This window comes from Apus apus, chromosome 1 (genome assembly GCF_020740795.1).
Source record: "Apus apus isolate bApuApu2 chromosome 1, bApuApu2.pri.cur, whole genome shotgun sequence".
In the NCBI taxonomy this organism is placed as follows: domain Eukaryota; kingdom Metazoa; phylum Chordata; class Aves; order Apodiformes; family Apodidae; genus Apus; species Apus apus.
Window position 1 is genome coordinate 160,568,975 of NC_067282.1, and position 11,416 is coordinate 160,580,390.

Below are 11,416 nucleotides of genomic sequence, written 5' to 3' on the forward strand. Positions count from 1 at the left end.
AGCATGTGCACATTTACACCGAGGATCTGATTCACACTAAACCTGGAGTCACAATGGGTTTTGTTGGGTTTTCATATAGTTTTTATGTGGACATCTACTATCTCATACAAAAAATAATCATAGTGCCAAAAGAGACTTTCAGTTGTAAAAATCCCTCCTGCCTAAAACAAACAAGCCACAAACAGGTATTGAAATTCTCCCTTTTGTTTCTGCTGAGTGTGTATCCATATCACAAATCTGTTGCAACCTTCTACAAAAGCAGCAGCACTTCTTAGGAGGGAAAAATCACCAAAAGTCTCAAAGACAACTGAGTCCAAGAAAATTGAGAGATCAGGTTCTGTGCAGCACATATATGTCTAAAAGTCTGCAGACCTCATTAGTTTTCCTAAGACAACTGCAGCCTCATATTTACTGAAATTCAAAGCTGTGTTGAGAGTATAAAAAGATTAGAAAGTTCCAAAGACATAATTAAGTGCTATTCAATTAATACTATAAGCTCAAGGCAAAAGTCTCATTAAAGGCATTTAAATGTCTCTTGTTATAAAAAAACTTCCTAAACAACACAGACTTTTAGTATTTTTTGTAATAAAAATAAAATAGGTAAACATCATAATAACTGTCCAGAATCTTGCACTGGGGGAAGTGATGAGTCTGGGACTCTTTTCAATTCATATTACTCCAATCAGAATACTTTTATTAAAAACCTATCTTTTTTATCTTCCAAAGTGAATGAAGAGGAGCTGTCAAGAGTGTGCAATCTATGATCTGGCACAGGAAATTCCCACACAAACAAGGGTTGTGACAATATTTAAGCTGTGTTTGAAAATAGGTTCTTGGCACAGCATTAGGCAGACATTAGGTTGTCAGAGAGAAGCTCTAGTCAAAAGGATTGGTGCTGTCATGCCATTTGCTTCTTTGTTGGTCTGAATAGTCTGTGATAGTCTACATATGAGAAAACCACTATGCTTTCTGGGATCCCCTTTGCGATACATATTATCCCATTTCTTGGAGCCACTGATGCTCACTGTCTGCAGTGACTCAAGCTTCTACACAGGCAATGACTCTTAAAACCAAATTCTGCATCATCCATAAGAAAAGATGTGGTTTCTAGGTTTTGCAGCTCAAATCTTTATTTTAGCCTGGACCTGGACATTTGTAGGGTTCAAGCCACAGAAGCTGAGGTCATGAAAGTGCACTGAGGTAAGTGAATGAGCTGAGAGAGGAAAGGAAGGTGACCTTTTGGGAGAAGAAATGCTTTTGCAATTAGCAGAGGTAATGTTCCCTTATTTTGGAAAGTTTATTGCTGCTCTCTTTTAGGGGGTTTAAAATATGGAAAACCTCTTCATTTTTTTAGTATTAGCAACTCCCAAAATGCAGGAATGTTGTGTTTTTTTCATTCATGTGAAGACAGTGCAAGTTTTCCGCCCTGGTAAGGACTTCACAATAGTTTTCCATGGTTTAACAGGATTTCTTTCTCAGAGGGAAAAGTGTGGGAAGTCGTTTGCCTTCAGCTCTAAACACAGTATTGTACTTTACAGTAAAAAGGTCTGGAAAGATTGTTCAGGGAGTGAAGAGTATAATATCTGCTCCTTCAAGACACCTCCTCCATTGGACCTTTCACAGCTGCAATCCCTACATTGTGCTGGTCACGTACAGAGCTCATTGCCTGCTGATTTGGCCAACGAGGCCAGCCACAATTTGAGATCTGCCTCCCCTGAAATCAGTGTCTTCTGGTAAATCAGACAAGCAGCTGATATAAGAGAAGGCAGACTTTATATGCCAGCCTCAGCATTCCTTTCTGAAACCTGTTTTCTGCTTTTATCAGACAAAGTCACAGTATCTTCAACTCCAGGATCAAGGTACATACCTCATCCAGTTTCTCTGGCTATACTGAAGAACACCCATGGGGACCATGCGTTTCTCCAGGGGGATGAGTTAGGAGCTATTTTCAGATCTGGCTTTTGTCAAACTGTTCTTTTATATCTTGAAATCAACCACATCCAAAAGTCATATAGAGGGGTATTAAAAAATTCTAAAATAAATAAATAAAAAGATAGATTTAAAAATAAATAAATAAATAAATAAATAAATAATTAAATGATATAATCTTGTGCTAATGGGGGAAGTAAGCAATAAATTTTGAACACTTGGTGTTGGTAAAGTGAACTGAAGAACAAACTACTAAATGAAAAACATTCTGAACTGTTTCTCTGTGTCCTACCTTCAATGGTAATATCTGACTCAGTAACTCATGGAAAGTATTTAAACTCTGTTTTGTTTAAGGGACACTGTGTGGTATGTAGGTCAGCTTCTTCAGTGATCCTTTTTCTGTGACTTTCTCAGGAGATGTCTGAAGGTTTTTTTCCTTTCACTTTATAACTAAGAGCTTGATGTTCTACACATTCATATTCTGAAAGATGCTGTGATTCACAAATAAAGGAACAAAAATGAGAGCAAAAAATTGCTCCATGAGTTTCATATATAAAAGCAAGAGAAAAAGCTGGCTTGTCTTTGTTTTAGCAGCACACTGACTACCATAATAAAAGGCAAAGGAATAATACTGTCAGGAGAATAAAGAGACTTTTATGGGACTTCAGGAAAATTAATTGTATCAATTTAGCAATGCTGAATACCTAATAATGGTGAGCAGCTGAGAGTGACTCAGCATTGCATCAAGTTCTCTCAGGAAGTGTTTCAATTCAACATGAGAAGCAGACTAACTTTTTGTGATTGACAATGACTAAGACATATGTAAGATGCTAAGAGATTGAGTCATTCTTGTTTTTCTCAAAGTGATAGCAGAAAAAATAATTCAAGGAAATAACCTAGTCAGATTCTCAAACTGAAGCAAATAATTTTTTAATACTTCAGGTGTTTTTTTAAGATCCTACACCCCTTTTTCTGTCCATTTTTTATTTCTAGAAGGCAATTACCTGTCACTTGGACCCATCTCCAGAGCTCGTTCCACAGACCTGCAAGTAGTTGCTGGCTCTGGAGGGATCAGAAAAGCTTTGCCTGCCTCTGTGCACCACATGCCACAATTCCTTGAGCACTGTTGATTCCCCAAAGCTTGTGTTTGTCCTGACAGCCAATGTCACATTTACAAAAAAAGGGTTTTGATTTTTTGCTCACTTTTTAAGCCTCTGCTGTAGCCAGCTTCTGCACTCTCCTGTTTACAAGGAATTGCTCTTTTGTCTACTGGTGAAAGCCTCAATAAAAAGAATGAACAAGCAGCAATATCTTGGCTAGAAGATAATAGGTAGAAACAATGTTATGAAATAACTTCTGCTGACTCTGTATGTCTAGCTTGCCCACTGAGAGATAATCCTCCTGGGCAGTCTGGTGGGACACCTCCGCTCTCAGAAACTCAGCAACAGATTTTAAAAGTATCACAATTAGTTAAAGGAAATATTCAAATATACATGGCTGTCCTTCTGCAATCATTCCCAAATGTCATTTAATTCATATTTCTGCAAAGATCACAACAAGAGGCTGGACACACCACTCACCACAATTTAATCTAAAGAGCTCCTGCTTGTGAAGTCTATCTTAATATCAAACATGCTGATAGGAGTTCTGAAAGATGTATCATCATATAAAAATCAGAAGACAATGTCTGAATACACTGCACCATTTATTATGCTTTCCCAAAAGAGAATCAAGCAGTCATCAAAGTAAATTTAAGTGAAGAAATACATACCCATATGCATAAATACACAATTATTGGATCAAATACAGTCTCTTGTCACCATATGAAGTATGGCACTATATTGTGGAGGAAAACCAAGCAGTTCACCTCTTATAAGGGTACTCTATCACTCATAAACAAGTATAATTTGATTTAAAGTGACAGTACAAGTACCAATGCCAGCATGTTCAGGCAGGTTATAAGCTAGATGACAGTAAATCAGCATGAAACCACCCAAAGCTTAAAACCATTAGCATTAATTTGTGCTGTCTGCATTGAACATCACAACTCCTTCCAATCTAGACAGCTTTAATAAGCCTTTATCACTCCTTTAACTACAACGAATCCATATGGTCGTCCATTTACATGTCATTCCTAAGTAGTGTACGTGCTCTTGTCTTAACTTCAGCCCCACAGTCACTGTTCAAATGGGCATTTGCACTACCAGTGGTCACAGGTCTCCTGTTCGCAGAGTCAGGCCTGTCTTCTGGGTAGGTATAAACTGCAGTGCATTGGTTCAGGTGGCAAAGCAAACAATTCCTACTTTGCTGCAAATTGCTCCATTGCAACCAATGCAACAAAACTTATTAGGGTATGTAGAACTTACTAGAACATTTCTAGATTTTTTTCACATCCCTTCAATGACTGAGGGGTTTTTTTTTTACTCATCTTTCTCACTTTTAGGTAATTTACGTGCTATTTTTTTATGAGCTGCAAAAAGCATGGCTCTGTTTTTCTGATCCACAATTTTGGATCCATAAAAACTATGCTGGACATGTAAACGAATGGTAAAAGGAGTATTCTAGATTCTTTTTATTTTTATTCCCCAACAGATTTTCTCTGGCTGCTTAGCCACATCTATCGTGTGTCCTGGATGTTCATGTTGTTATTGTCCTTACAGCCCCAATAACATAGTCTTTGTGCCAGAGACTCCCTGACTGCACTTCCTCTGTTCTCCCATCTTCTGAAATGCTAGGACTGCCAGAGCACCTAGCTACAGAGAGGCAACATAGGTTCTTATATTACTAAAATAATCCAGTGAAGGAAATAAAAAAAAAAATTAAGATGGCTGAAGACCAACTAAGAGTATGTAATGTATCTCTTACTGTCAGGGTTTTTTATGCTCATGTGGCTGCTCTATGTCATACTTGGAGAAGCTGTCACATGCTGTCAGTGTTGGCTGATCTCCAATTGGTGTTTTTGAGAGCAGTCCTTTCAAGTCATTTCTGACAAACTCAGAAGCAAAGATATTTTCCATACTGGAGCTGCACTCTTCTTTGTCATATGTTCTTTTTTTGAGAAGTAAAATGAGTCTAAATTGGTATCCCATGCTTCACACCATGAACTGAAAAGGTCTCTTGAAACACAAGGAGGTGTAACAATGAAGATGCTCCACTACTGCTGCCCATAAACTCATTGCCAAACAATGTTGATCCTCTCTTATGACGAATTGTTAGTCAGATTGCTGATCACCATTCCTGAGCTACACTGAACTGTATGAGTCATATCTCTGACAACACAGCTTCTCTCATAACTGAGACTGCTGCCTATTCCTGATGCTCTGACAAGCCACACACCACAGTTGATTTCCACATCTCTCACCCATGTGCCTTGCTTTCCATGCTAAGCATGCCCATTTTCGTGTTATGTAAGTACAGCTCCAAGCTAATAAGCATAGCAAGACACTGTTGTGTACATATGCCTGTTTAAATTAATTCTTTGCACTGTTTGCCCCTCAGCACTGCAGTTTGCTACAAATTAAATTTATTCCAGGTCCTGAAGTGAACTGCGTTGGGATTTTCCAGCCCTCAGTGTCTTCAGATGTTGAGAAGGAGTATCTGCAGTGCTCTTCATATGATTCCAACTGATGTTGAAATTGTCTTCATTGCCTCAAAACCTTCTAATTTCCCTGCCGTTGAGTATGCAAACAGCCTGATGTTTGTAAGGCCCATTTTCCTCACTTTTGATCATGAACTGTGTAACAGTAGCATGAAGCTTTTAGACACTTCATTAGTGACTCTTTTCTTGAAGTGTTGAACATCACATAGTCATCCCCAGACAGGACAGGAATAGCCAATATCATTGAAGGAACTCCAAATTTATATATATTTCCCAGTTTTAACCCCACATAAAAACTGTTCTGATCCAGTCTGACTTTTTTCCTCATCTGTAGGTTTTGAATCTCATCTTTTACTTACCAATTCACTCCTGTTTTCCTACAGCAGTTACCAGTTTGCTGTTACTAGACCCAGCACAGCAGGGTCTGTTAAAATTGAGGCATATTTTGGGTCTATAAATAAACAATCTTATCAAAAGTTATCTTGATGCATATAAACATCTGTACAGCAATTCTGCTTTGTACTAGTGTTTTGCAACAGGATGCATTGGCTCATTATGATCCCAGTAAGAATGGCACTTAGACTCTGAAAGGTGTAATTTAAATTGCTACTTATTAGAGACAACAATATGAGGGGAGGATAGCACTGACAATCAGAAATCCCTTTAGATGACGGGGAGCCCAGGTGGTGCAGCATTAAATGGGCTCCTATCCATGTGTAGCAGTGCTGGGCAGACCCTATCCATAGAAGACATTCCACCATTTCAGTCATTTGAGGTATTTCTTACAATAAATAATTTCTACAGACAAACAGAAACAATGTTCCTGTGAGAATTTCTTGTTACTCTGCTAGATAAAGGCAAGGCCATGTAGAAAGTGTAATCATGAGTACCAAGAGAATCTGCCTGAAGGCTACTCCCTTCCAGGGAGCTGGTGGAGTCCATCCTGCACTGAAATGGTTTTTGCAGCACAACACAGGAAGCTCAGAGCAGCAAAGCACAGATAGTAAATTAAAAATAAATAGATAAATAGGTAAATAGATAAATAGATAAACAAATTAAAACAAACAAACAAACAACAAACTATTCCTGTTCAAACTTTCCAAATAAAAATGCTTTTGGATGGAAACCACATCTGGAACAGAGAAAAGTTTGTGAATGTTATTAGCCATTAAAAGCAGGATATTAGAATATAAACATGATGTAACCTCCACACTGTGACTGTAATAAGCTATTTTGGCACCCAGAACAAGATGGCATCAATTTTCCATACCTTAAATATACAAATATATATGAATTTCTGTCTCTCGTCCCACTCTGTCCAGAATCTTGGTTGCTCAACAGGAATATATCTGCTGCAGTGTATATAATATATGGACAGGTAAGTACTGTGGCAATTTGTGCATCAGACATACACAGTGTGACATATCCCATGTAATTGCTCATGTAACTCTCTTACCAACAGTCTCGCCATGAGACAGGGCAGGCTCAGTCAAGCAGTCATAGTGGGGAAGTTGGAGACTCATCTGGCAGAACCTCTTTGCCCCCACATCCTGGCAGCAGCCTATTCTACCTTTCCTCATGCCCTTCCTTCCTTCAGGCCTAGGAATAAGGAATATCTTCCTGCAGCCTGAGATCAGCTGGCAAGGGAAGGCCAACTGCAGAGAAGAGAGAGGCTGGCAGTATATGTCCATGTGTGTGCATCTGCACACTGCTTGGGGTCACTGCTGGCAGACAGTTGACTGGAGATCAAAGGGCACTGCAAGATTTATCTTGCTTTTTTGCCATTTTGTGCTACCCTTTCCCCTCTTGTTCCTGCAAGTTGTGAATTCCTCAGCCAAAACTGAGCTGCAGCCTCCTCTGTGATGAAACATGAATGTTGGATAACAGCATAAAGCAACTATTTGAAAAAAATAAAAAAAGAAAAAGAAAGGGACATGGAGAAGAACACAGTGACATTCTCTAAAACAGGGCTGGTTCTGGTAAGCTGAGAGTACTTTCTCATGCCTGCATGTTTTTCATTAACAATGATATCATTAGATATGTATTAATTTTTGGGGACTTGTGACAGGAGAGGTCTCAAAGGAATTTTTCCAATTCGTAGTCTGTCTTCTGTCTTCTCCAAAGAAATGAAACTTCCACATAGTTGCCACCTTCTTCTTCTTCCAGTACAGAATAAATCAGTAATAGCATTAAATTCAGTAAAAGCACTTTTAAGAGGCCTGCTGAAGAACTCATTCAACACTTTTGTGTTTTGGCTCCCAGGGTAGTTTTGCCCTGACTCACTCATGTTCTGAGAAACATCCAAGGCTTTAAATTTATTATGCAATTCCTTTCTTATACGAGTAATTCTTAAAGGCTTTAATAAAACAGTTATGGATCATTTCCCTCTGAATAACTTGCTTTCTTTATCCTTGATAAACATGTGCAGTTTTTTTCACCGCACCAGCTGATCGCACCTCCTGTTATAATGAGTCACAGCAAAGCCTTGTCAGCCCAGCCACAGGCTGGTGCACTGTGTGGTGTCAAGCAAGAGAGCTGAAGAAGCCCAGGTCATGTGCTGCAGTCCAATACATCTGCATGGAAAATGTGCTAACCTGCTGCTTCCAGTGCCTTGAGGGAGGTGGATTGTGTAGAGTTAGGAAGGAAAGCCAAAATATCCTCCTGAAAATAAGAACTAGACTTATTGCCATTATTCATATACTTAAAGATAATTGTAAATGCCCCTATCATCAAAATATAACTAAAATACAACAGAAATTTCATGCTTTCACTGCCAATGATAAGCAAAGCATCCAGCCTTTTAAGCAGGCCTTGCCATTCAGTTTTTCTGAATATAGAGCTTGCTTTTACATGGTATTTAAAGCAGAAATTTATGTCAAGGAAATTGTATTAAAGAAAGGTCCTATTTGTTCGAAAGATCTGGTTACCCTAATGCCATTTGGCTTTCTCGCCTAAATTTCAATCTGTTCAGCATATGCCTTGTATAGATTATGAAGTGCTGTCACAAAGTTTGTCTTCTGCAAATCACAACCATTAGACAAGACAGTGGTTTATTTGCAAAATAATTACAGTTTTGAAGAAAGAAGACATAACAGAGCCATATATTTCCCCTGCATCATCACTGTTCTAGTTTAGGCTGACCATCATCCCAGTGCATTTTTTCAGTGATTTTTGGAGGGGTCATTTTACTGTTCATACCAGTAAAGTATTACAAGACAGACTGTTGTTAGGATACATATTTTCAAAGAATTTTCTGCTGCTTTTGTGAAGGAAGTGGCTGGCATTTTACATGTAGTTTTAAGAACAGGAGAAGGCAATGTCAAGAATTCCTGGCTGCATTTTGTTTGACTCTCCTCCACAGATAAGGAGACCCTTAATTCTTAGCAGGTCTGCATGGAGCAGTTGATGGAGCTTACAGTGCTGCAGATAGAGGGAGGATTGCTAGCAGATGAAACAAGGAGTCAAGGTGAAACTGAATCCCTTTCTCTTTCTCTTTGCCATCCCAGGCATTTGTGATCCTGCTGGCTGCAGCTCTTGGTATGGAATGTTAGAAAGCACCTTGTCTGCATTTTCCAACCCCCCTCTCTGTCTCTTCAATAAAAATCTTGCTGAAAGCTCTAAGAGACAAAGAGAGGCTCAATTTAAGGGATGGGGGTGGCATCTCCAGGCTTGTTTTGGGTTTTTTTGCCTTTAAGCATGACAGATGGAAAATGTTTCTGAGGGAAGTCTGCACAACTGGCTGCCAAGAACTGCATGTGTAAATGCATTTGGCAAACACAAGAGAAAAAACCACCTTGGCCTCGTGCTTGAGGACTACCTTATTCCATACCTCTCCAAGCACATGACATGTCTTGTTATTTTGACTGTCTCATGGCTAACTCAGGTCTCACAATTCAATCAGCACAGGGTAAATTTGAGTCTCAGGCGTAGCTCACTGCAGACCATACCTGAGTGCCAGATCTGATTCCACACTCCCACCAGCCCAGGACACACATTGAAACCTAATAAAGTTGTAAGTTCTTGTTTCATTATTCCATACTTACATCATGGTAACAGGATGGGGACCTGGGCATACATACTCTGTTTTCCAGTCTGAACCATTAGCTCCAGTGCTTCAGGTTTCCTTCTTAATTGAACCCTAATGATGGCTATCTTGACGATTTCTTGGTATGTTCAAAATTGCATTCACTACTAATCAGTCAAACTTCAGCCAGGATAAATAGCCTCCTCATCATATAGTGCCACAAAACAAATGCACCATGATATCATAGTCTCACATGAGATTCTGATGTCTGAATTGCTAAAGCATGAGGCCAAGCTTTCTCTGGGTATTACCCCAATAATGTACTAAGTAGTGGTTTTCTTCTCATCTCCTAGTTGCCATTATAATGGCCAAGCATCTTCTTCACTCTATTTGCTGTCTTCCTTCTCCCAGCTGTTGGTTAATGAAAAAGACCGTCTCCTCTTCTTTCATGTCCCAGCTAAGAAGATACAGAAATGCCACATACATTTCATCTTCACTGTCTTATTTTCTGTGCCTGGCTTCAGTTTTGGAGGTTTCATGTCTTCTGTCCCTTTTTGTTCCAATTTTACTAGAAAAAAAAATAATAAAAAATCTCAAATTCACACTTCGACAGGCATCACAGGCATAGTCTATGGGCAGCCGAGAGTAAAGCTGAAAGCAGCCCTTGCTGATTATGGTCACTAAATAATCACAAGAAAAGTTTTAGAAAAATCTCGAATGCCGGGTTTGTCACTGTGCACTAACGCAATTCTTTCACCTGACTGAGCAGCAGGTCAAAGATCCAGTTTTAATCAGACAATTTTAGTGTTCTTCACAAATGTATACTTTAACTGTTATCTCTGGAATAGATGTGTGGCAGGGGTTTTAGCTGTGCCTCATCTGCATTTGTTCTCACATGGTTCTTCCACTCAATTATATTGGCACCTAGAAAATCTAAGAGAGGACATGCTGAAGAAGTAGGATCAAACATGAGAAATTATTATCTTACATCCAATTTCCCAGAATAGCTCCAAGGGCAGGAGAAGGAAATAATGCTCAAAAAACTACCATAACTTACAGAAAGTGCAAGACATCTTGATAAGAGATGCCCATTTGGGTAACAAAATATATCATGAATATTTCTATAGAAAAATATTTCCTGTGTAAGATTTCTTCAAGAGAAAATAATCTACCTAAATTTTCAATATCTTTTTTAACACAACACTTGTTTCCCAACCTTGGTAAGAAATCCCAATGGAAAAAGAAATCAATTTCATTTCAGTAGTTATGCTCTATTACATAGAAAAATAAGAATGGCTATTCTGGGTAAAATCAAAGATATATATAGCCCCAGATCTTGTTCTGACAGTCCTCAACAATTTTTATCAGTATGTAACTCAAGGATTTCCTGAACCTTCTCCAGAATTTGTGTCTTTGTGTTTAACACTCCTTCAGGTATTTTTATTCCATTAATGTATCCAGTTGCTTTTGAAATCCAGTAGTTGATTTATGAACCCAAGATTCTATCAAAGCTGACCCAAGGGTAGTATCAAAACCCTGTCCATTTACATGCAACTAGAAGAAGAGTCAAAGAAAATAAAACATGAGCTGCTTCTACAAAATAAGTATATAAACTGAAAATAAAATGCAAAAATTAGTATCAGAGATGATAGAGGATAAAATTATACAGGACAATAAATTCTAATTATCAGTATAATAGTTCCTTATTCAATCACAGATACTACGAGCAGACCATATTCTTCAAAGGAGAGCCTCTTTTGTAATCTGTAATTGCACAGAGATGTGTTTTTAATTACCAGGAGACAAAGGACCTCAGTTTTACATTTTCCCTGAAAAATAGCACACATAATTATGCTGAGATAATT